At 48.2% G+C, this 25,740-nt stretch overlaps 2 long non-coding RNA genes and 1 pseudogene across 3 annotated transcripts; 2 read left to right on the top strand and 1 right to left on the bottom strand.

Moving 5' to 3' along the window:
• Positions 1-4,037: 4,037 nt before the first annotated feature.
• LOC148217894 (uncharacterized) lies at positions 4,038-7,895 on the bottom strand. The gene is made up of 2 exons (XR_015800651.1): positions 7,811-7,895; positions 4,038-4,418 (listed from the first exon to the last, which is right to left on the bottom strand). It is a non-coding gene; the product is annotated as an uncharacterized LOC148217894 (long non-coding RNA).
• LOC148217893 (class I histocompatibility antigen, F10 alpha chain-like) lies at positions 6,677-10,311 on the top strand (annotated as a pseudogene). The gene is made up of 8 exons (XR_015800649.1): positions 6,677-6,826; positions 7,731-7,994; positions 8,321-8,596; positions 8,815-9,083; positions 9,169-9,273; positions 9,372-9,407; positions 9,533-9,565; positions 10,059-10,311. The product of XR_015800649.1 is annotated as a class I histocompatibility antigen, F10 alpha chain-like (transcript).
• Positions 10,312-17,485: 7,174 nt separating this feature from the next.
• LOC148217892 (uncharacterized) lies at positions 17,486-19,062 on the top strand. Its single transcript, XR_015800650.1, has 2 exons — positions 17,486-17,582; positions 18,763-19,062. It is a non-coding gene; the product is annotated as an uncharacterized LOC148217892 (long non-coding RNA).
• The last annotated feature ends 6,678 nt before the right edge of the window (positions 19,063-25,740 follow it).

The raw sequence follows: 25,740 nt of genomic DNA, 5'->3' as shown, positions 1-25,740 counted from the left end.
CATGAAATACTGAAGGCTGTGAGATGACCATAACAGGATCTTGACCTAGAGGTGACCATGAGATGACCCCAACACACCATTGCTATGTGCTGATCAAGACCATGAGATGATCATGACACAACCATGGCTGCGAGATGATTGTGACCATGAGGTGACTGTGAGGTGACCATTAGGTGACCATGACCATGAGGTAATGGTGATGACCATAACTGTAGGAAATAAGGAACGCCTTAGAGAATAAGGGCCTCTTCTATTTTTGTTAAATCCTGTTCACTATGTTCACTTTTATCCACCAAGAGGCACTCTGGGAAGGGCTCAGCTGCGGGTCAGATGGCCAGAGAGTGGGGTGGTGGTCACCTCGTGTGTGAGGCAGTGATGGGCTGGGGAGATGCGTGGACACCACATGATCAGAGAGCTGACTGGGTCAAGGGACACATCAACAGTGACACTGCAGTGACAGGCAGCCAATGTGGGCTTGTTTCAGTAAAGTTTGGGTTAAATTTCAGTTATGTTTGAATGACACAACATAAATGATGGGCCACCTAACCGGGGAAGGACAATTTAGCCAACCTGAGGAGCAAGCAGCAGCAGTCCTCAGGCAAGTATTCAATGAAGTTAAAAATTTTTGTTAAAAGCATTGGTCCATGTAGCAGATGGCAGCAATCCTAACTCAGAGTATACTAATATTAGGCAAGAGCCAGGAGAGACATACACGGAATTTATAGACCAGTTAAAACAAGCATTGGAAAAACAAATCCCTGATGATAGGACCAGCAACAAGCTGTTAGAGACATTGGCAGTAGCTCATGGTAACTCTGAGTGTCCAAAGGTGTTGCACGCCCTGCCACGAGAAACACCACTGATGATCCTCCAGATGATCGAGGCGTGCAATCATCTCGGGATGAATGTGGCAGCAGGACAGGCCCAGGCCATGGGGCAAGGAGTTGCAAAAGCCCTGGTGGCTGTGCAGTTTCCTTTTAAAGCCCACAATCACAGTACCAACCCACATGCTTTGCATTTCTGAAAAGACTGTCCACAGAGAAAAGGGAGATACCCAGTTCCTGGTCAAAACGAACCCCCGGCTAAACAATTTTCTTTTAAAGGCAATTTCCCCAGGCTGCCATCAAAAAAACTTGCACTGGAGCATGAGCCAGCCTCGTGCTGTAACAGAAATCCACAAGCTGATGATGCTGATGACCACCAGTGTTAGTAAAAGAGCCTGAAACAAATCAAATTTTAGGACCATTTCAATTAATAATTGGGGGAAGGGATACAGTTGTGTCTCCACAGATAGAGGACCTTGGTGGATACCAGCCAAAACCATCAAACCTTACCTACAGCCAATAAAGGACAACCCACCAGAAAATTCCAGTACTCACAACTCCTAACAGCAAGTCTTTAGCGAACATAACACACCAGGAGACTTTATGTTTATCTGTTCCCACCCCAAATAACCCCTCTTCAACATGGCTGGTATGTCTGGCAATAGATGAGTGGCCAGTAAATAAAAAGGCCATCTGTAATATGCAAAGGAACAGTCCCATGGGTAAGCTGAAATACAATCCTGTAGATTTTTGAGATTCGTGGCCTCGCAGCCTTCCACATGCACCATTAGAGGCTCAAGAATTGGAACTGTTTGGCTCAGCTCGAATGGATTACTGCTTTACCTTTCATTATAGAAAAAGAGTTCAATTGGTAACATCTAATGGTGCTAAGCCCCAAATTGTAAAACCAGATGAACCAGCACTGTGGGATGTTTCTCCCCACCATCCAAGGTATAAAAATGAGAGCCTATGGTGCAATTATACCTCATGACATCCATCTAAATCGATGCCCCTTTGCAATTACCACCAGGCACGTTTCTTATTTGTGGGGACAGAGCATGGCCTGCCATTCCATCTCGTATTAAAGGCAGCCCATGTAGCCTTGGTAGGCTTGCTTTACTAACTCCCAATGTCACAACACTAATTGGCAATGACAAAAATAGGGAAATAAACCTCTTTGCACATCAGTTCCAATTCGACTGTACCAGTGAAATAGAATTTTGGAATAGAGGACAGAGGATTGTTGCCTCTGCTTTTGTACCGTGGGTAGGTGCTGCACAAGCAATAACGCAATTAGGAAAATTAGGATGTTGGTTATGTAAATAAACCAATGCTACTTCTATCTCTAAATGACCTTTTAACAGATGTTGACAGCCTAAGACACACAACGTTACAAAACAGAGCTGCCATAGATTTCTTGCTGTTGGCACACGGATGCCAAGACCTCGAAGGCATGTGCTGCATGAACCTTTCAGACCATAGTGAGTCTATACACAAAAGTATTCAAGTCCTCAAAGATGGGAGTCAAAAAGTTAAGAATTTATGATGACAAAGACTGGTTTGATGGACTCTTTAAAAGTTGGGAAATCAAGGGGTAGGTGTTGTCTATAATGAATACGGGGTTACTTATCTTCATAATTGTTGTCATTATACTGTGAGTTGTTCCTTGTCTGTTAGGATGTTTTTACAGAGTTTTACAAAAATCTTTCAGTTCTATTTTTACAGTTAAACAGAAAGGGGGAGATGTGGGAGTCAGCCTGACCAGTATCCCAGGACAGGCAACCATCACCAAAGAAAAATTATATCCCAACCCTAAACTTTGGGAGGCATTTGTTTAAGTTGTGGTGACCTCAGAAGAATGTTATGAAGAGTTATGGGATTGCCTATGTTAATACCTCATGCATATTCCTAACCCTCATCTCCCAGTTAATTATCACCTCTCCCAGTTCCAGACTGTTCTCCCTTCCTTGTATCCCCATTGGCCCTCAGCTGATGCAATGTTCCACCCAACCTACCCCATTGGATCCTACCTTCCCTTACTCCACCTCTGCCCCACTTGGCCCTATCCCCATTGGACCCTAAGCTCAACTCTACCCCCTCCCTTACCCCATATTTACACCTTGGACCTCCCTGTATCTTTGTCTTCAACCCCAGGCTCCTAAAGTGACCTTGTCCTCTCAGTTGTTGTATTTGGATTTTTGGGCCTCATCCCACATTTACTTTCATTATTAATAAATTTTTTTATGTTTCTGAGTTGTGGTGGTTGTTCCGTTCTTCTTTAATTTTTGCCACTTCTGCCCTGATATCCGCAAAGCCTAAAAAGGATTGTTGGGGACCACCCTCGACCCCTGATATGAGATGACCATGACAGAACTGTGGCCATGAGGTGACCAAGACCATGAGATGACCATGACCATGAGATGACCATGACACAACCATCACCCTGAGATGACTATTACAGTGAGACAACAATGGACATGAGATGATGGGGATCAGGAGATGACCAAGAACAAGAAATAACCATGATGCAACCATGACTGTGAACGAGATGATGGAGATCAGGAGATGACCATGAGGTGACCACAGCTATGAAATAATTGTGGCCACAGGATGCCCACGACCATGAGATGATGGTGATAAGGAGATGACCATGACCATGAGATGACCATGACCATGAGGTGACCATTACTGAGAGTTGACCATGAAGATGAGATGATGGATATCAGGAAATAAATGACCATGACTGTGATGATGACATGACTGTGACTGTGAGATGACCAAGAGACGGCCATGACTATGAGAGGACTGTGACCATGAGATGATGATGACACAGCCATGTGGTGCCCAGGATCATGTAGTGACCATGAGATGACCATGACACAACCATGGCCATGAGGTGATCAAGAAATGTCCATGACTGTGACCATGACATGATGATGACTGTGAGATGACCATGGGCATGAGGTATTGTGACCAAGAGATGACCACGGCATGCCCGTGACCATAACATGATCCTGGCCATGAGGTGACCATGAGCATGAGATGGTGTTCGGGAGATGACCATAAGATGACCATGAGTGACCATGAGCTGACCATGAGTGACCACGTGATGAACATGAGCTGACCACGATCTGGCAATGGTCTGGATCTCCCCAGATCCCATCACTCCTCTCACCTCCCAAATGTTATAAATGAGAGACAAAAGTCTCGATATTCAGCAAAATTTAGATTGCTTTATTTGATATAGAAAGAGCAAGCAGCGCTGGGGAACGTGAGGGGTCACCGCCCACTCCACGCTCCACCCAACCTTGGTTTGCAGCCTCTTCTTATACTGTGGGTTCTCATTATAATCATTAATTTTGGGTTTTTTTCTGTCATAATTTTGCCAAGTAAGCAGTGGTGGTCGAATAAACATCTGTATCCAAACTCACAAAGCCTCTGGGCGATAGTCAGTCTCACAGATAAACATCTGGTCTTTGTAGATAACCACCAGGGAAATCTGGAAGTCTGGTCCTTGAGATAGGCAGCAGTGATCAAACAAAGGCAGGAAGGACTATCCGGAAGTGTGATTTTGCAAGCTGGCAGCAGATATAACTTATTTGGGAAACATAACACAACACAACATAACGTAACATGATGATTTAAAACAGAATGATTTAATCATATATTTTCCTTTATCTAGCGTCCATGCTTCACTTCAGACCTTAGTATTCTGGTTTATACGAACCCCAAGACTTTTGTGATTAACACGAATCTTTTATCAATTACCACAACGGGAACCCCTGAACCCCCATTTTTGGCACGGGGACAGCCCCGTACTCCTTTCCCCTGCACCCCCTTATCCGAGACTGGGATTCCCCCGCACCCCCGTCAGTGCTCTGAGACACCCCTGCACTCCCATTCCCGGCCATGCTGCCCTTCCCAGACCCCAGATGCGCCCTCTTCCTCGGCTTTTGGACCCCCAGATCTCCAAAATTTCTGCGTCTCCCCAGTTCTCCATTCCCGGCGCTTCCTGGAAGGGCGTTTCAGAGGGTCCCCCGGGGTCCCGGGGGGTCCCAGGGGATCTCAGAGGAGATCCAGTGGGAACAGATGAATTCCCTGGAATTCCCCTTTCCTCCCGTCTCGATTTCCCTTCGCCCATCCTGTGTCCCCGGGATCCGCCCGCCTCTCCCAGCCTCAGCTCCCTCTTTCCCGTGACTCAGGGACCCCCTGGACCCCCATTCCTGCCTTTCCCAGCTCTCAAACTCCACTTTTCTCAAAACCGAGGACCCCTGGACCCCTTTCCTGGGCACAGTGACCCGCTGGAGCCCCCATCCCGCCTCTCCCAGTCCTTTCCTTGAACCTTGGAACCTTCCTCAATCTACCAGTTCTGCTCCTGACTCTTGGACGCCCCCAGACCCCCCAGTCTCTGCGTCCACCCCAGTTCTCCACCCTCTGCTCGTCCTGCGGGGGGTCCTGGGAGGTCCCGGAGGGGATTCAGAGGAATTCCCAAGGTTTCCTCTGTCCCCTCCCCCTCCTCGCGTTCCCCGATCACTTTCGCGTCTCCCGAGCTGCGGCTTCGGGATCCGCCCGGGGACCGGTGACCGCCCCCTGCACCGGGACCCCCCTGAACCCCCGTTGCTGGGAACAGGGACCCCCCTGCACTTCCAATTCCGGACGAACTCCCCTTCCTGGGCACAGAGACCCCCTTGAACGTTCATTTCGGGGCACCGAGACCCCCTGTACCCCCTTGCCCAGTCGAAAAATACCCTGAACCCCCTTACCTGGAACGTGGAACCCCCTGAAGCCCCATTCTCGTGCACGGAAACCCCCCCGAAACCCCATTTCCTGGGAACCGGGACCCCCTGAACCCCGAGTTACCGGCATGGGAACTCCTAGAAAACCCCATTTCTGGGCACGGGAACTTCCCTGAATCTTCATTTCGGAGGAACTGAGACCACCTTCCCCAGTTCCGGGACCCCCTGAACCCCCATATTCAGGACCGGAACTCCCCTGAACCCCCAATTCCCGCGCACCAGAACCCCCTGTATCCCCTTATCCAGCACCGGCACCCAACTGAACCCCTTCATCCAGCACCAATGCCCCCCGCACCCCTTTCCCGACCCTCTCCCTCTCGGAGACCCCAGTCCCCCTTTTCCTTGACTCCGGGAGCCCCTGGACCCCCATTCCTGCCTTTCCCAGCCCCCACTCTCTATTTTCCTCAACCCGTGCCCCCCCTTTCCTGGGCACAGGGACCCTTTGGACCCCCCATTGCCCTCAACCCCCTTTCCTTGATCCTGGGACCCCCTGAACCCCCATTACTGGGCATGAGGACACCTCCTGCACCCCATTATTCGATACTGGGACCCCCTCCTGGATCCCCGTCACGTGTACTGGGACCCCCTGCACCCCCTTCTCGGGCATCCCGCCCTTCCCAGACCCCGGACCCGCCCTTTTCCTTCACCTTTGCACCCCTGGATCTCTCAAATTTCCGTGTCCCTCCAGTTCTCCACTCCCGGAGCTTTCTTAAGGGGGGTTTCAGGGGGTTGCAGGTAGTTCTCAAAGGGCCGCCAGGGGATCGCAGCGGGGATCAGAGGGATCCAGAGGAATTCTCTGGGATTCCGCCGACCCCTCTCCCCACCGCGCTCTCTCGGTCTCTGTCGCTTCTGCGCCCCAACCTGCGAGACCGGGATCTACCCGGCGACTGATGACGTCACTGAGAGATACTGCTGCCATTGGCGGACAGGAACATGCGGCGCCAATGGCGGGGCCGGAGGCCACCCTGGGGGCGGGGCCAGTGCTGGGGCGAAGCCGGGCGGGGGGAGCCGGGCGGGGGGAGCCGGGCGGGGGGAGCCGGGCGGGGGGAGCCGGGCGGGGGGAGCCGGGCGGGGGGAGCCGGGCGGGGGGAGCCGGGCGGGGCCGGGCGTGCCCGCAGCGGAGCAGCGCGATGGCTCCAGCGCTGGGTCTGGGGCCGCTTTTGGGGCTCCTGGGGCTCCTCTGGGACCCGGGGGGCGCGACGAAAGGTGAGTGGGACCCCTAAAACCGCGACCGCTCTGAACTTCCATTTCCGGGCTAAACCGTAAACCTTCATTCCAGGACTAGGGAACCTCCCATAGCCACATTTTGGGTTTTGTGACTCCCCCTTCCCCGGCACCGGGACCGCCCTGAACCCCCTCATCAGGCACCGGGACCGCCCTGAACCCCCATTCCTGGGGATCAAGATCCTTTTGAACCCCGAATCGCGGTACGGGACACCCCCTGAACCCCCATTCCTGGGCACTGGGACACCCCTGAATCTCCATTTCAAGGCCTGGGACACCCTGCACCTCCTTTTCCGCCATCCCCCTTTCCCAGACTTCAGTCTCGCCCTTCATCTTTGCCTCGGACCTCCCAACTTTCCTGTCTCCCCCGTTTTCCACTCCCGCCGCTATTTGAAACGGGGTCCCAGAGGGTCCCGGCCGCCCCAGGGGTCTCAGGGGAGGTCGCAGCGCGAATCCAATAAGATCCAGATGAACTCCCTGGAATTCGGCCTTTCCTTCCGTCCCCTCCCCCACCGCACTTCCTCAGTGTCTTTCCTGTCTCCCAGGCTGCGCCTCCAGGATCCGCTCGCCTCTCCCAGCCCCAGATCCCCCTTTCCCCTGAACCAGGGACCCCCTGGACCCCCATTCCTGCCTTTCCCAGCTCCCAAACCCCCCCTTTCCCTCAACACCGGGGACTCCTGAGCCCCGTTTCCAGGGCACAGGAATCCCCTGGAACTCCCATCCCACCTCTCACAGTTCTTGTATCCCCCTTTCCTTGATAGTGGGAGTCCCCTGAGCCACCATTCCTGGACACTGGGACCCCATGCACCCCATTCCCGTCTCTCCCAGTTACCCTTTCATTGATCCATGACCCCCTCAATCCCCTCAAATCTCTGTGTCCCCCCAGTTCTTCACTCCCTGTATTACTTGGATGTGGCGGTGTCAGAGCCCAGCCCGGGGATCCCTCAGTTCATGATGATTGGATACCTGGATGGGATCCCCTTCGTGCGCTATGACAGCAAGCGGGGCCGGATGGAGCCACTGACACAGTGGATAAAGGATAGAGTCGGGCCGGGATATTGGGACAGGGAGACCCAGATCTGCGTGGGGAACCAGAACATGGATGCCAGGAACCTGGATATACTGCGGGACCGGTACAACCAGAGTAGGGGTGAGTGGGGGGGATCTGTGGGGCTGGGATAGGATCTGTGGGGTTGGGGTGGCATCCATGGGGCTGGGGTGGGTTTCCATGAGGCTAAGATGGGGATCCATAGGGCTGGAATGGGATTTATGAGGCTTGGATGTGGATTCACAAGGCACCAAGGGGCTGAGATGGGGATCCATTAGGCTGGTATGGGATATCTTGTGATCCATGGGTTGGGATGTGGATCCATGGGGCTGGGATGAGGCTCTGTGGATCTCCATCAGACTCTGGGGCTCCATAGGGCTGGAATGGGGCTCTGTGGGACTGGGACTCTGTGGGTACAATTCCCCCAGGTCTCCACACCATACAATGGCTTTTTGGCTGTGAGCTCCTATCTGATGGGAGCGTCCGTGGGTCCTTCCGGAATGGCTACGATGGGCGGGAACTCATCTCCTTTGACCTGGGATCCAGGAGATTCGTGGCGGCCGACAGCGCTGCTGAGATCAGCAGGAGGTACTGGGAAAGTGAAACGAACGAGGTTGAGAGGCAGGCGAATTACCTGGAGCATGAATGCCCAGAGTGGCTCCAGAAATACGTCAGATATGGGCAGAAGGAGCTGGACCGCAAAGGTGGGAGCAGAATTCATGTGGGATTTGGGAATGGAGGACTTGGGAACGTGATAATTCCGGTGGGAATTCCACGGGCTGATCTCACCCCATCCTATTCCAGTGGAAATTCCATGGGCAGGTCTCACCCCCATCCAATTCCAGTGGGAATTCCAGGGGCAGATCTCACCCATGGACTCAATCGAATTCCATGGATGTCTCTCACCGTTATCCCATTCCAGAGCCCCCTGATGTCCATGTGTCTGGAAAAGAGGAACAGGGGACGCTGATCTTGTCCTGCCATGCGGATTCTACCCCAGCTCCATCGCAGTCAACTGGATGAAGGGGGATGAAATCTGGGATCAGGAGACGGAGTGGGGCGGGATCGTTCCCAACAGCGACGGCACCTTCCACACCTGGGCCAGGATCGAGGCGCGGCCGGAGGAGCGGGAGCAGTACCGGTGCCGGGTGGAGCATCCCGGAATGTCGGGGCCTGGGATCTACGCTTGGGGTGAGGCTGGGAATGTGGAATGTGGGAATTTGGAATTCCCAAATGGGGATTCCCCTCCCCCTCCTCACCATCCCACATTTTTCAGAGCCAACATCTGGCAGGAATCTCACTGTGGTGGTCGCTGTGTCCATCGCTGCCATCATCATCTTCATTGCCCTCATTGGATTTGTCATCTGGAAGCGCCAATCCGGTAACACACGGGATGGGGGCCGGGAAGGGGCATGGATCCACCCAGCACTGTTCTGGGAATCCTGTGCCACCAACGCTGATCCCACTGTTTTTCCACAGGGAGGAGGGACAGGAATGGATGCAACATGGCAGCCGGTGAGTACCAGTGGTGGATCCAGCTCTGAATCCTCTCTGTTTGGATCCCAGGATGGATCCTGGAGTTATTCCCAGTGGATTAACTGGATCTGTGCTGGAATCTCATGGATCTTCTCTTTCTGCAGGAAATGACGTGGGAACCAACGCCTTGAGTGCAGGTACACAATGGGATCAGGGTGGGATTCCAGAGGAGAATCGGGGCAGGATGGACAGACTGGGATCAGGGAGGGATTCTGGATCAATGCAGGGGTCCAGAGCAGGATCAGATGGAATTGTGGAGTGGGATCGGGGCTGGATTCTGGAGTGGGATCAGGTGGGATGGATGGGGCGGGATTGGTGCAGGTTGGATGGAGCAGGGTGAGTTGGGGTGGATGGATGGATGGATGGATGGATGGATGGATGGATGGATGGATGGATGGATGGATGGATGGAGTAGGTGTGGGATGGATGGAGAGGGATTGGGTGGAATTCCAGAGTGGGATTAGGGCAGAATGAATGGGACGGGATCGCGTGGGATGGATGGAGCAAGATTGGGGCGGGATGAGGTGGGATTCTGAAACAGCTCCCACTCTCCATGGGCTCCAGCCAGGTCCATCCTGTGGGATGGGGACATGGAGAGGGTGACACCGTGACCCTCTCTCATCCTGACAGAAATCATTGCCTGAGCGATCCATGGAGCTGGATCCGGCCCCTTCCCTCTTCCCAGGAAACCAGGAGATGCCAGCAGAGCTCATCCCACTGTTCCCATCCACCCACAGCTTTTGCTAACAGATACATTTCCCATTTTCCAGTGTTTTAAAGCTAAGAATTACAAATATTCCCAATGCTTTTGTTCTGGTGTGAAATTATCCTACTTTGGGCAATAAATCCTGCTTGGGGCAATAAATCCATGTTCCCTCCTCCAGTGGCCGACAGTTCCTCACTGGGAGCCAGGAGTGGAATAGGGACACTGGGGACAGGGATAAGGACACTGGGGACAGGGATGGGGACGCGGGGATTGAGACACCAGGATGGGATAGGGACAGCAAGGGACAGAGATGGGAACAGCAGGAATGGGAATGGGGACAGCAGGAATTGGGACGGGGACACCAGGAGCAGGATGGGAAGACCAGGACTAGGGTGGGGGACACATTCATGGGAATGGGGACACCAGGATCAGTGTGAGGACACCAGGACTGGGATGGGGACACATAAATGGGGACACCAGGACTGGGATGGGGACACCAGGAGCAAAATGAGGGCTTCTCAGCCACACCCAATTCCATCCCCCAGGTTTTGTTTCCTGCTCCATGCCCCATATCCCATGTGTCCCCAGGAGAGTCTGTGTAGCAGTCCATCCTGGAAGGGACGGGCTGTGAACCGGCCCCACAGCAGGTAACAACCCTGGACACTGAGGAGCCAAGACAGACAACATCCAGTCACACTATGGCGAGCAGTAGAGGAGAAGAAAAGGATTATGGGAACTACTGGGCATAACCATGCAAATAGAGACTGCACAAGGGTCTGTGATTGGCTGGAAGCTTTCTAGAACATTCCTTCATAGTCTGTATCAGTGTCTGCTCAACCCCATTTTAGGGTCTTCTAAAGGGGCCTTTGTGCACCCTTTTTATTTCTCCTTACACTTTCAGTTTCTAGCCCTTTAGTCATTCCTGACCCTTTATTATTTATTTAGCCATTTCACTGACACCAGCCCAGGGTCAGGGCAGGCCAAGCCCCGACAGGTTTGGCCATGTCAGGCTCCTGGAAGGGCAGTGGGATGGGAGAGGGGTCAGGCCAGGCATCGTTGCCCCCAATGGTCCTTCAGTGTTCCAAAACTGGGGCTTGGAGAGGTTCCCTGGCCATGACCATGGCCATGACACAAGTACAAGATGGCCATGGGATGAGAGTGACCATGGCCATGATATGACCATGACACAACCACAACCCTGACCAAGAGATGATTTGGACCAAAACATGACCATGGGTTGGCTGTGGCACAGCCATGGCCTTGGGGTGACCCTGATGTGATCGTGGCCATGAGATGACCATGAGGTGACAGTGACATGATCATGAGGTGACCATTACAGTGAGATGACCGTGAGCATAAGATGATGGTGATCAGGAAAGGACCATGACCATGAGATGGCCGTGACCATGAGATGACCACAAGATGGCCGTGACCATGAGATGACCACAAGATGATGGTGACAATGAGATGACCACGAGATTGCCATGACACCACCACGGCCATGAAATGCTGGAGGCCATGAGATGATCATGACTGTGACCATGACACATCTTGACCAAGAGGTGACCACGAGATGACCACAACACACCATGGCTACGTGGTGATCAAGACCATGAGATGATCATGACACAACCATGGCTGTGAGACAATTGTGACCATGAGGTGACTGTGAGGTGACCATGACCATGAGATGATGGTGACCATAACTATAGGAAATAAGAAAAGCCTTACAGAATAAGTGTGGGAAGATAAGTTGAAAGGATAGTGCAGAAGGCAATCTTTCCCAATGAATTACATCTGTACTGATTACTGAGAGGTAGAAACAGCCTTGCCTGCCCAATGAGGATGGGTGTTTTATAAAAGAGTGGGCTAGCTGGCCACTAGTCACAGTTACAGTTGGAGCTTGAGACTGAGGATCTGCTGCAGTTTGGGGTGGAGTCTGCTGGCTGTGCTGTGAGGAGAGAAGGGACATGGGGTTGTGCAAGGGGCAGATGAGATAAGAAGTTGTTGTGACAGACAGGGTTAGGTGGCCAGATAAGGGACAGGCTGGGGTTTAGCCAGTCATGTAGAAGGAAACTTGCAGAGAGGAGAGGAGGAGTCAGAGCTGTGTGGAGCTGCCTTTGAGGGAAGGAGTTAGGGTTGGCTGAGAGAAGTCCACAGAAAGAAGGCATGTAAAGTTTTTAATAAAGGATTGATGGTGGTATCAGTCCAGTCCGTCTCAACATAGTTACTACATAATGGTGATGCCAACGTGGTTGGACTTGGGCTGTAGGGTGAGGTACAGCCAGAGACGGAGCCCAGTGAAGCTGAGAGCAGTGGGGGAAGCCGCTGGTCTGAACCTGATTGACTGTGACACCTGAAGGGATGCTTATCCAGATGAGCCACAGGCAACAGACTGTTTTATGTGTATTAAAAAAACACTTGGGGAAAAAAAATATGTTATTAAGGTTGATGAAAGCACTGCCTTTAGTGTTAGAGTATGGAAAGAAGTTGGGGAAAGACCGTGGGATGCAGTATGCAAAGGGGACAAGGCAGCTGCAAATTTGACTGCCACCTGGAGATTGCTCTATGAGACTCTAAAAGAATAGAAAACAGAGCAGGAGGTAGAAGAAGAATCAGAGCTAGAAATTGAAGTTAATGGGGAGCAAGAGAAGAATGAAGTTCAGCTTGAGAATGTGCCTGTCCCTGAAGTAGAGCCTGCTAGAGCTGCCTCTGTGTCCCCCAAAAAGCTGAATTAAGAGTCAAGTTCAAATATGTTACTCCTGCACAGAAGTTAGTTAAAATAACTTTACAAAAGCAACTAAGCTGAAGAAGGAAAAAGTCAAGTAATTAAAGGAACAAGACACAGGAAAAGCTGGAGATGGTGGTTCTGCTGTTGAATGCAATGTGTCTGTTTGATGCTGAAATATATATATTGTGTTTATGAATTGCAGCTTTCTGCTTCTTGAGCTTTAATAGTATGTACTGTGTGTATCTGGGTAATGTATCAAGCTTAATTCACAAAGGCATTTCAGAGCTAAGAGAATCCTTAGGTTGATGTTCTGTACTGCTAAAAGCCAAATTTAAACCAAAGTAATTTTAAAAAGAAAGTTAACAATCACTGAGAAAAGAATGAAGAATCAATCAGAATTAATTGGATGTGGTTGTTATGCTGCTGTAAACTTTCACTTTGGGTAATGAAACTGGAATAAATTGGTTATATGTGAGGAGAAAAATAATAAGACTCTTGGCTCTGGGGAAAGGTAAATGTCTAATCAATCTACAGCATGCAGACAATTATTTCTTATATAAGAACTTGCTGAAGGAAACAATCATGAAGTAAAGCTAGGCAAACTACTTGTGATATTTGAGAACTGAGATTTCAAGTATATGTCCTTATTGTGATGTGTTGCCCAAACAATTGTATAACTGTTAGTCTGAGGTGAAATATGTGAATGTGTCATCATGTCAATTTATTTTAATTAAATAAAAAAGGGGGAATTTGTGGGAAGATAGGTTGAAAGGCTAGAAGGCAATCTTTCACAATGAACTACACCTGTACTGATTACTGAGGAGTGCAAACAGCCTTGCCTGACCAGTGAGGATGGGTGTTTTATAAAAGAGTGGGCTAGCTGGCCACTAGTCACAGTCACACTGGCAGTTGGAGCTTGAGACTGAGGATCTGCTGCAGTTTGGGGTGGAGTCTTCTGGCTGTGCTGTGAGGAGACAAGGGATATGGGGTTGTGCAAGGGACAGATAAGGTAAGAAGTTGTTGTGACAGACAGGGTTAGGTGGCCAGATAAGGGACAGGCTGGGGTTAGCCAGTGATGTAGAAGGAAGAAGGAAACTTGCAGAGAGAGGAGGAGTCAGAGCTGTGTGGAGCTGCCTGTGAGGGAAGGAGTCAGAGTTGCCTAAGAGAAGTCCATTGAAATAAGGCATGAAAAGTTTTTAATAAAGGACTGCTGATGATGCCAGTCATGTCTATCACAACATAATTATTACATCCACCCATGTCTCAGTTCAATGTCTTTGTTTTTTATCCTGAGAAGAGCTTCTGTTTTTTTATTTTTACTCCATGAAGAAAAATGAAAAGCAAATCAAGGCCAAAAGAAAGGGATTTCCTTGTCCATGCCAGATGAGGATCTATGTGCTTTGGTGGGAGGGAAGAACCTGTTTTGGAGGGGTTCCCACCCCCCTGTCTCCAAAATCTTGGTCATCAGCATTTGGCTGCAGAAGATACCCCTGGGCAATAGGAAATAAAAACCGTGGAATCACTGAGGTTGGAAATGACCTCCAAGACCATTCAGTATCCCTGGATGCCACCAGAAGATAGGACTGAATGCAGAAGACTTTTTTGGGTTGAAAGTCAACAAATCTGCTCTCCCCAAGGAATTCCCAATGTCAGTTTGGGCCCCAATGGACGTTCCTGCCCCTGCATTCATCCAGGTGTCCACAGGGAGCCAGGAAGATGTGGAGCCCCCCCAGCCAGGTGTGTTCCCAACACGGATCACCAGGGTCACTGGGGAATCTCCAACTGATGCCTAGAGAGGCTGGACAGAGTTAAAGGAGTCAAGGAGGTTTTTACTAAAAGGCCTTCAAAGGATTCACCTTGGGCAGTACAAGAGCCCGGCCGTGGCTCTACCCAAGATGGACGAGCAGTCACAGATTTCCACACTTTTATCAGTTTTGGTCAATTTACATCTTGGAGTTAATTGTCCAATTAGAGTCTAGGTTATGAAGTCTCATTCACCCAGATTGCTCTCCTCAATTCATTGTTGTTCACAATTTTTGGGCCTGAAGCTGCAATGGTGTCCTTGGCTCTCAGACTGGAAAAGGATTGTTTTGTCTAACTAAGCTGTGAAGAGAACTTGCTAAGATTTTATTTGAAGTTCAGAGTCACGCACTAGGGCAGCACAGAATCTGAAAAATATGAAAATTGAAAATTAAGGCATCTTTTCCCCCCCTTTAAAGGCTTAACAAGGCCTTTACCTTGTCAAGTCTCTATTCTAAATATCTGCTAATAATAGGTGTTTAATAATGGATAAGTATCTAAAATATAGTAAATAACAATAAGAAATATTTATCAGCAGATAAATATCTAATAATAGATAAATATCTAACAGTAGAAATGTCTTGCACAGTTGGCTATCATGCAAAGAAGAATAATGATTGTTATGAACATTTCTTTGGGCATAAAAGAGGAATAATTGAAAACATATTTTTATCTGCATCAATTTCTGTTCTTTTAGTAGTTTCCGGAGCAGAACCCTTCTTAACTCTGGAGCAGTGAATCCAGGATCCTTTGCCAGCAGCTTTGACTGCAGTGAAGGTGGTCAGCAGGACTTGGAATGGTCCTCTCCACTTGGCTTGCAGATGATCACTGTCCCACCACTTCACACAGACCCAGTGTCCAGGCTGGAAGGGATGTGCAGGTGTGTCCAGTCCTATGGGTCTGGATAGCAGGATGTAATTCTGGAGCTTCTGCAATGTGGAGCCAAAGCCATTAGATATCTCTGTGAATCAAGTTTCCCCTTCATGTGAATTTCACCTGGAACATGTGGAATCTGATATGGCTGCCATACAGTATTTCATAGGGACTGATGTTATCCCTCCACCTCGGTTGGATGTGGATACTCAGTAAAGCTTCAGGCAAGGCTTGAACCAATGTCATGGATGTTTCCTGACAAAGTTTACTAATTTGTGTTTTGAGGGTCCCATGCATACGTTCAATTTCACCACTTGCTTGGGGTCTGTAAGGTGTGTGCAGATCCCAAGTAATTCCCAAAATCCGGCTCGCTTCTTTAACCACTGTTGTGACAAAGTGCTGTTCCCTATCTGATGACATCCCCAAGGGAACCCCAAACCTTGGAATTACATAATTGAGCAAAACTTTCACTCCTTCCTTGGCTGTGTTAGTGCAACAGAGGAAAACTTCCGGCCATCCACTGAAAGTGTCAGCTAATACCAGTATGGACCAGTATCCCTCTTTGCCTGGTAATGCTGCAAAATCTATTTGCCAGTAATCTCCAGGAAGATCCCTGGCCTTTGTTACTCCTAACACAACTTTTTTTCTCATATCAGGGTTGTTTCTACAGCAGATTTAATATTTGCTCACTACTGATTGTACAATGTCAGTAATTCCTTTTCCTATTACCTGTTTTAGATGTTTCAAAAGATTTTCAACACAAAAATGTTGAAATGTTTTCATGTCCTCTCTGGGCTAGCTGCCATCTGTAAAAAGCTCCTGATCTGGATTTTCCAGGGGCACGTCCTTCAGGTCTGGCCAGCTGGAATAGACCTCTTCAATTGTCTGCAAACAGTCCTGATCAGGCACATCGTCAGTTAAGGTGGAGGACAGAAACATGGCAGGCTTAACAACAGAAGTTGTTCCCAAGGTAACACCATCCTGCTCTAATAACAGCGATTGGTATTTAAGCATCCTATTCCTGGCCAGCCAATGTCCCCCCTTTAGTTTGTGTACAGCTGCTGTGGCATGGGGTGCATACACTACAATGTGTCACCCAAGTGAAACACTTAGTCTTAGAGAAATTAGGATTAGTTAAAAGTTAGTTATTTACTAGAGTTTATTAAACGGCGCTGAATAAACATAGGCCTTGCTGAAAATAATTAAGAGTTAGAAGTTAGAAGAAACTGGCCTTCAGATGGTTATCTGAAACTTAAATAATTTATTGACTGTCATTTTATGTTTGCTCAGCTGTGCTTGCAACGGGAACAGATGAAACTAGTAAGTCGTTTCAATTGCAAGCAGAAACTTATTCAAAGTCATGAAGGGAGGGAAAATTTGAGTTCTCCCAGAAGCCATTTGTATTGTCGTCGATAGAAAGGGTCGAGAGTTCAGGGCGAGGAAGACTCGCCTTTCTTCCTCTTTTTAAGACCCCTCCCCACAAAAACGACCCCAGACTTAATTCAAGAAGCCAACCACGCATGCTTAATAGCGATTCAAGCTAATTACCACAGGAAGCGGGGGGATGGGAGAGGCTGGTATTATGAATTTGTTTGATGCTTTTGTCAATAAATCGACTCTGTGATCACCTGTAATTTTGCAGTGTGTATTGGAGGGTTACCTCAGGCTGCTGTCCAGCACTGAATAAACATACACTTTCTAACTTTAAATTGTTAAAGAGTCTTTTGTCCGTCACAGTTGGGTATCAGTAATAGGCCAATACTCTTATTTTGGTAAATCATTTGGTGACCGTGGCAGGACTCTCTTCTCTCTGGCCGAGGGCCAGCGAGGTTCGGGACCCCTCTTGGGCGCCCACCTGGGATCTTCCTAGGAAGAGGGCTCCTTTTCCTCGCTGGCATCCCGGGAGAAAGAACGAGATCTGCCGGAGATACGGACAAAAAAGGTATGGTTAAAAATTAAAGATAACCACTTTTAAGAAAGGCAAACTGATAAGATGCTGCGAGACGTCAAGCGCGCAGTGAAAAAGCCTGAAGTGGATTTGTTTGTAACTTTCCGTGGAATTTGGCAGTGGTTTGTGTTCCGGGTGAGATCAGTAACAGCCCCAGGAACTCTTGTCCCGAAGCGGGGCCGGTGGCGGCCGCCGGGAGCGGAGCTCGCCCGGCAGCGTGGGCAGGGCTGGGGCAGGGCAATAACAGCGTTCATGGCAGGGCTGTGGTACGGGAGCTGTGGTGGCTCCAGTTCTATCTGTGGTTTAAAAGCAGCGTGGTGGGCTTTTAGCTTGAGGGATCCGTCACGAGTGGTGGTGTGTGGGTGACTCCATTTTTGGGTTGCAGAATATGGTGATCACAGTCTGTGTGCTCCAGATGCGCGTGTGTTCTTGAGCGTGTGGATGGAACTTGTTTTGTGTGCTTAGACTGTGGGTTAGCGGTGTGCTGTATGTACTTTGGTTTGTGTGGTTTTGGGAGCATGTTCGCAAAGTAGTGTATGTGTTTTGAATTTATGTATGTGTAGGTTGTGGAAGAATTTTGAGATTTGCGGCTGATTAGCAGAAGAGATACACCCGGGAGGGCGGAGGAACCCAAAGCACTTGTATTACACTTGAATCGCGGGGGCTGGGCTGTGTGTGTGTGAGCTTTGGCTGTGTGTGTGTGAGCTTTGGCTGTGTGTGTGTGAGAGCTTTGGCTGTGTGTGTGAGTTTTGGCTGTGTGTGTGTGAGTTTTGGCTGTGTGTGTGTGAGCTTTGGCTGTGTGTGTGTGAGCTTTGGCTGTGTGTGTGTGAGCTTTGGCTGTGTGTGTGAGTTTTGGCTGTGTGTGTGAGTTTTGGCTGTGTGTGAGAGCTTTGGCTGTGTGTGTGAGCTTTGGCTGTGTGTGTGTGAGATTTGGCTGTGTGTGTGAGTTTTGCTCTGTGTGTGTGTGCAAGCAGTCAGATTGTGAACGGTGTATTACCGGGTGAGAGCGGCAGTTTTGTGTTTAAGCTGTTTGTTTTGTGTTTAAAGGAAGCGAGCAGTGTGGGGGCGGTTTGAAATTACATCCGGCACACTCCGGAGTAACCCCGGTACCCGGTACTGCGGGTTTGCAGCTTTGAGCAAGATTTCTCGGTTTCCGTCCAACCCCGAAGTTTTAATTGCGGCTGTTTTAACTGCGAGAAAATATAGTTAGTTGTTTGTGAGGCTTTAAAATCACCAGTGTGTGGGGCACTATTCTGACAGTGTTGTTGGTCCCTAGGTGCGGAGGGGAGAGGCAGCGACGTGAGTTCAGAGCTACCCTCCCCCCGCAGAGGAATTGTGCCTTGGCCGAAGTTTGCCGGATTTTCGGCGTGGCTTTGTGAATATTCAGCCCAAGGTACAACGAGAGAGGCTTGGTTTGCCAGCGAACTGTGATCAGAAATTTGAAGGGGGAGAAAACGAATTTTTGTTTTGAATTTTGCCATTTTGTAAAAGTGTTGTGAGTGAAGTGTTTGGAAGTGTTTGGTTGTGATACATGAATTCCTTTAGAGGTGAATAAAAAGGAACTTTTTTTTTTTTTAGTTGTGTAGTGCGCGTTGTGAGTATTTTAGAAAGATATCGCCATTTTGTGTTGAAGGGTTTCATTCTTTAGGCAACACAGCCATCTTGTGTCAAAGATTATAATTGCAGAGCTTAAGTGATTTGGTTCGCTGCTTTCACTGTTAACCCTTTTCCTTCAGTTGCTTTTATCTTTTCCCTTTCTCTCCTGCTGGTAAAATTATATGCCTAGGAATAGAAGGTTCGGAGAGGGGGATCCCAGGCCAAAGGAACTTCCCTGTCCAAGGGGGAGCTGTGACTGTAACCTGTGGGTTGTGTTTCGTTGTGTAATTTGTCGAGAATTGTGGGTCTGGCGAGTACACAAGTGGAGGATGCCTAGAAATTGAATTTGCGATCTTTGTCACAGAAAGGAATAAAAGGCTACCCAGATAGTTATATGGATTTTATTGGTCACTGGTCAGGAGGCACACGGTAGCAATAGAATATTTGAGCTGTTAGAAAACGGGATTTCAGGAACCCCACAGAAACCAGCAGAGATCCTTAGGGGTGAGTGTGCTCAGTGTACCTTTGTACCTGATTATCACCAGGTGAAGCTTCGGAGTTGGGACAAGATTAAAAGGCGTTGAGAGAGGAGGAACTCTCAGCATGGGGGCGAGTGAGAGCAGAGAGATTCCTAAAGACAGCCCCTTGGGATGTATTTTGACAGGTTGGAAAGAGCTGGTGGGCTATGGTGGTACAGAAACCAAGAGAGAGCTTGTTAAGCTGTGCCCGCAGTGGTGGCCACTTTATAGACTTGAGGAGGGGTGAAATGGCCACCAGCCGGGATGCGTGGCTATGAAACTGTTACAGCTAATGCTTTTACTTAGGCGTGAACAAAAATTGCAGGAGGTTATTATCCTGAAGTTTTTCACCCTTTGGAATCACTACAAGTGGCAAAGGGATTGTGGGATTAGGCCACCATCTGACCCTTCAGTGTTGGCTCTGGAAAAAGATAATAAAGCTAACGGGGGAAAATCCAAGCGACGTTGCAGTAAGTGTTCAATAAACCAAAGATGCACACATCCTGACAAGGAATATAGTACGGAAGCTCAGGAAAAAGAAACAGAAGAATTGCTTAAAACACCCTCTAAAAGGCAGGAAAGGGGAGGGGTGATAGAGAAAGTAGATTCAGAGTAGCCATCAACTCCAGCCTCTATCCCCACTTCATCCCCTGCATCACCTTCCCTCGGGAGAACAGGAATTAAAGCAGGATTTCCCCCCAACTCCCAAAGCATGAGAACCAACCTGACTGTACCCACCGTCACCCCAGTGACAGTGAGGAGGAAGGGCCCTCCCCACAGGGTCCCACAGCATCAAGGACCCGAAAACAAATTAGAGAGGCTCCTCTGAGGGAGACAGTAACCTCTGAGGGAACAACAGTGCCAGTTAAAGTTCCCTTTTCTGCATTGGATCTGGATTCCTGGGAAAAGATTGCTAAGAGTTATCAGAGCGATCCAATGGGTGTTGCTAAGAGAATGAAGTTTATGGTTAGACAGCACAGGCCTGGTTGGACTGACCTCCAGCTACTGCTTGATTCTTTAACAGACTCAGAGAAGCAGTTGGCTTTGAAGGTGGCTAAAGATCTGGCCGAGGATGATTGCAGAACAACACAGGAGGACATTAAGGATTTATTTCCCCTTCAGGATCCAGGCTGGAACCCTAATAGGCCAGAGGAATCAGCACAGCTAACAAAATACCAGGAATTGATAGTGAAGGGGCTGGAAAGAGCAATTCCTAGAACCATAAACTGGTCAGCCCTGTATGCTATTAAACAGGGTCCCTTCTGAATTTCTAGACCCGTTGTGAGAGGCAATGCACCGACACACCACCCTGGATCCTGAATCCACTGACAGAACACAACAGTTGGTAAACTTGTTTTTAGGGCAATCTAAAAGTGACATCAGGCTCCAGAAGATCTGGGGCCCAACGAGCTGGGGCTTAGAGACTTTGCTGGACGAGGATGAAGAGTTTTCAGCAATCAGGAACAGGGGTGTAAACCAGGGATGAAGAAATAAATATCAATAATACAGGAAGATGTAAAAGGGAAACATGAGCAAGGTGCCCCAAAACAAGGACCACCTCGACCAGGAAAAAAACATTTTGCTAGAAATTTGGACACTGGAAAAACCAGTGTCCAGAACTAAGAAGGGGTGACAAACAGAGAAGAGGTGACCGAAAAAGGGGTGGTGGCTCAGGTAAAGGAGGATTGAAGGGGACCAGAGGGCCCTACCCTAGAGGGGGAATTCATTGATTTTTGTACTTGCCTAAAGCCCCATCTGCACTTTAGGGCAGGGATCTGCTAGAGCAATTGGAAGTAAAAATATTCAAAGATGGGAAAATTAGTTTGGAGGTAAAAGATCAACAATACGTGGAATTGTTAAGCTTAATGCTAGTAACCAGAGAAATTGAAGCTGAAAATGAAGAAGGAATTTATTAAGAAAATAACGGATCAGGTGTTCCCTGGAGTATGGCCCTCTAAAATACCAGGGAGGGCAAAGAATGCTTTACCAGTGCAAATCAGGCTCAAAGAGGGAAAACATTTGGTAAGAGTCAAACAATGTCCCTTGAAAAAGGAAGGCAAAGAAGGAATCAGTCTAATCATCGAGAACTTTTTGCAAATAGGACTATTAAAAGAGCGTCAATCTGATTTTAATACTCCTATTTTGCCCATGAAAAAGCCTGATGGATCATATAGGTTAGTACAAGATTTAAGGGCTGTTAATAAGAAAAGATTTATATCCAGTGGTTGCCAACGCTTACACCTTGTTAACTCATTTAACACCTGAACTAACCTGGTTTATCCTTTTAGATTTGAAGGATGCTTTCTTTTGCCTCCCTCTCCACAAAGCCTGCCAGAAAATTTTTGCATTTGAATTGGAGAATTCCAAAACTGGACATAAAACTCAGCTCACATGGTGTGTACCACCCCAGGGGTTCAAGAACTCCCCCACCATATTTGGAGAGCAGCTGGCAATGGATTTGGAGTCTTGGGAATCCCCACCAGGAGAAGGACAGCTGCTTCAGTATGTGAAGCATATTGAATGTATGTGTCATCCAGTACGTGGATGAGCTCTCAATAGGCACCCAGACCCAGCAGGCATGTGTGGATTGCACAGTAAGCCTCCTAAACTTTTTGGGCCTGCAGGGGTATCAGGTATCCCAAAAGAAAGCCCAGGTGGTGAAGCAGACACTTATTTACCTGGGCTATGAAGTGAGTGCAGGAAAAAGGGCCTTGGGGCAAGACCATAAGGAAGCAATATGCCAAACCCTGAAACCCCAGACAGTGAAAGAACTGAGAACCTTTCTAGGCATGACAGGGTGGTGCAGACTGTGGATTTATAACTATGGACTGTTAGTTAAATCCCTGTGTGCCTTAATCAGGGAAGGGAGCAGGGATCTTCAGGGGACAACAGAAGCAACACGAGCCTTCAACCAGCTAAAGGGACTCATGTCAGCTCCAGCCCTGGGACTTCCAGACGTGAGTAAACCATTCTTTCTGTTTCCTCATGAAAACAAGGGATTGCTCTGGGAATACCAGCACAGGACCTGGGCCTGTACTGGAGGGCAGTCACCTACCTCTGCAAACAGCAGGACACAGCAGCCAAGGGGTGGCCAGGGTGCCTCAGAGCTGTTGCTGCAGTAGCACTGAACACCCAAGAGTCACACAAATTCACCCTGGGCCAGAAGATGACTGTGCTAGTATCCCACACAGTGTCTGCAGTCCTGGAGGTGAAAGCGAGGCATTGGCTTTCCCCACAGAGATTGCTGAAGTACCAGGCCATACTGGTAGAACAAGATGATGTTGAAATTGTGGTAACTAACACTGTGAACCCAGCTTCTTTCCTCAGCGGGAGTGTGGGAGAACCAGTGATCCATGACTGCCTGGAGACCATTGCAGACACCTACTGCACTCACCCGGATCTGCAGGACACCCCTCTCGAGGATGCTGAGACCTGGTTCAGTGATGGGAGCAGCTACATCATCAGTGGAAAAAGACACGCTGGGTATGCAGTTACCACAAACAGGGAGGTAACAGAGTCTGGAACATTGCCAACAAACACCTCTGCACAAAAAGAAGAAATAATCACCTTAACCCGGGCCTTAGAGCTGGCAAAAGGAAAAGAAATCAACACTTATACAGACTCAAGGTATGCATTTGGGGTGGTTCATGCACACGGAGCTATTTGGAAAGAAAGATGACTGCTGAACTCACAAGGAAAATATTAAACACACACAAGAAGTACTAAAACTATGAGATGTAGTTCAGTTACCTGAAAAGGTAGCTATAATGCACATCAAGGCACACCAAAAAGTGAGCTCTGAATTGGAAGAAGGAAATGAGCTGGCGGACAGAAAGGCAAGAGAAGCAGCTAAAGGTGAGGTAATTACTAAAACAATTGAGGCAGCTTTAATTCCAGATGGGCAAATCTCTATTGAAGGTAAGCCAAGATACAATAAAAGGGACAAAAAGCTCATTAGGGAAAAAAATGAAAGTTATAATCAGGAGGGGTGGGCTATTCCAGAGGAAAACGAAGGCTTGTGATCCCCTCTTACATGTTATAGTTATTAGTGAAAAAGGAACATGAGAAAACACATTGGGGAATTGATGCTCTGTGCAATTATTTGAAAAATTGAATCATCGCCAGAAACTTACAAAGCACAGTAATTCAGGCGACTCGCCAATGTAGCCTTGCCTCCAAAGTAATCCTAAAAATAAACCCAAACCAAAGCCTACACAAATTAGAAAAATTCTATAGACGTGGGCAGCAATGGCAAATAGATTTTTCAGAACTACCCGGGAGAGGGGGGTACTGATACCTGTTGTTATTAACAGATGCCTTTACAGGGTGACCAGAAGCTTTTCCTACCAGAACTGCTAAAGCATGAAAAGTAAACAAAGCATTGTTATTAGTAAAATAATTTACTAAATTTGAAGAAGGAGTGGGGGATGAATGATGATTTTAAAAAGTTAAGATTTTTGCTAAGGATAAAAGTAGTTCCCATCAGCAAGATATAAGTTGGGTAGGTAAATGCTAAGTTAACAATTACTGGATGCTTAGGCAAGAGCTAATTGGTATAATTATCTGCTATTATGAATTTATGTATAGAAGAACGTAAAATAATAAACCGTTAATCACAAAGCAAGAGGCCTTGGATTGTTCCAGAGGGTCACAGAGCCCTGATGAAGACTCTCCTGACTTCATCCTTCGAGACCACTGACCCATTTCGAGACCACCGACCCAATTCAAGAGAAGAACTGCGCACACGTGAAGGACGAATGGGCTCATTTTAATATGGGATGGGGATGGGAGGTGCTGGGGTTATGCACATGTATTGTATGTAAGATCTTGGGCAATAAATAGAGGGCAAAGAACCTTGTTCGGGGCGGTCACGCCTTTGGGAGGTGACTCCCGTGCCGGTGAATAAACACACCACTTTGTAACTTTAATTAGTTAGAGGGTCTCTGTCCGTGATTATTCCGGTTTTTAAGGATTCAGGCCCCGGCTCAGGGGGTATCACAGCCCCCCCGTTCCCCACTGTGGCGCTTTCCCACCCCCCTTTCGGGTGGCTGCAGCCCCCGCTGCTCAGCGCCGCCGGCTCAGGCTCCCGTTCTCCCCGCGGGGCCCGGAGCTTCCCCCCCGCCGTCTGCTGCCCGACTTGGGAGCTGCCTCTGCACTGCAGCCACAGGCGGCTCTGCGCTCATTTCGTCCCGAATCATTTTCCGGTGATGATTATCCACTTCTTCACTGATTTGAGGCTTATCAGCTGTTGCAGACGCTGGGCTGATGGTACAATGTTGTAGTGATTGGTAATCCTGTAATTTCAGATGTGTTATTAATTATATCTGTTATCAGAAATGTTTTATATTGTTGTATCTGAATTATTCCCGATTGCTGTAAGTGTTTGGTTTTACTATATATATTGTTTTGTTTTGATGTTCCCTTCATGTTCAGTGCAAGAGTCACACATGCTGTTTTTAAAACAAAGAAGGGGAAATTAACTCCTAAGGAAATATGAATAATGCAATATTTATACAAAAAAAAAAGAAAATATTTTTAGGTAAACCTCATTAATTGAATTTACAAAGACTAATTAAGTCATTAACTTAAGGAGAAGGTATGCATGTGTTTTTATCATCAACAAGTTCAAAGCAGTCACCTGTTCATTCAGCCAAACATCAGTTGCCTCCAAGAAAATGAAGCCCAGTGAGAAGAAAAAGAACCTAATCACCATGCAGCCTTCGTGGCCAGAACAAAACCAGAAGTAGGAGTGCCAAGACATGGCTGTGTCTGGAAATTTACAGGCAAATTGCCAACAAAAGCCTTGTGTCAACATCATGGTATAGTGTTCCTACTAACCTTCCTCAGTTATTCCCTGTTCCAGGATCCAAGAGCACATTCAGTGATGTCAAAGATCAACATTTCCAGCTAATGGACTATTTTGACTTTAAAACAATGGTCATTTATTTCCATTTCCCTAGGACACACTGGACATTATTCTTTTGTTTTCTCATGCTGTGAAACCCTCTGTCAATGACATGATAGAATTTGCCAAGTTTTGTTGATTGTAATCTGTCTTTTGTGTATCTTATCCCATATCTAAGAGATAACCAGTGATAACCTTAATGAGATAACACCCTCACAAGAGAGAGCTATTTTAT

This window comes from Sturnus vulgaris, unplaced genomic scaffold (genome assembly GCF_052056855.1).
Source record: "Sturnus vulgaris isolate bStuVul1 unplaced genomic scaffold, bStuVul1.hap1 Scaffold_198, whole genome shotgun sequence".
NCBI classification, from domain to species: Eukaryota; Metazoa; Chordata; class Aves; order Passeriformes; family Sturnidae; genus Sturnus; species Sturnus vulgaris.
This window is presented reverse-complemented; position numbering and strand designations above follow the sequence as displayed.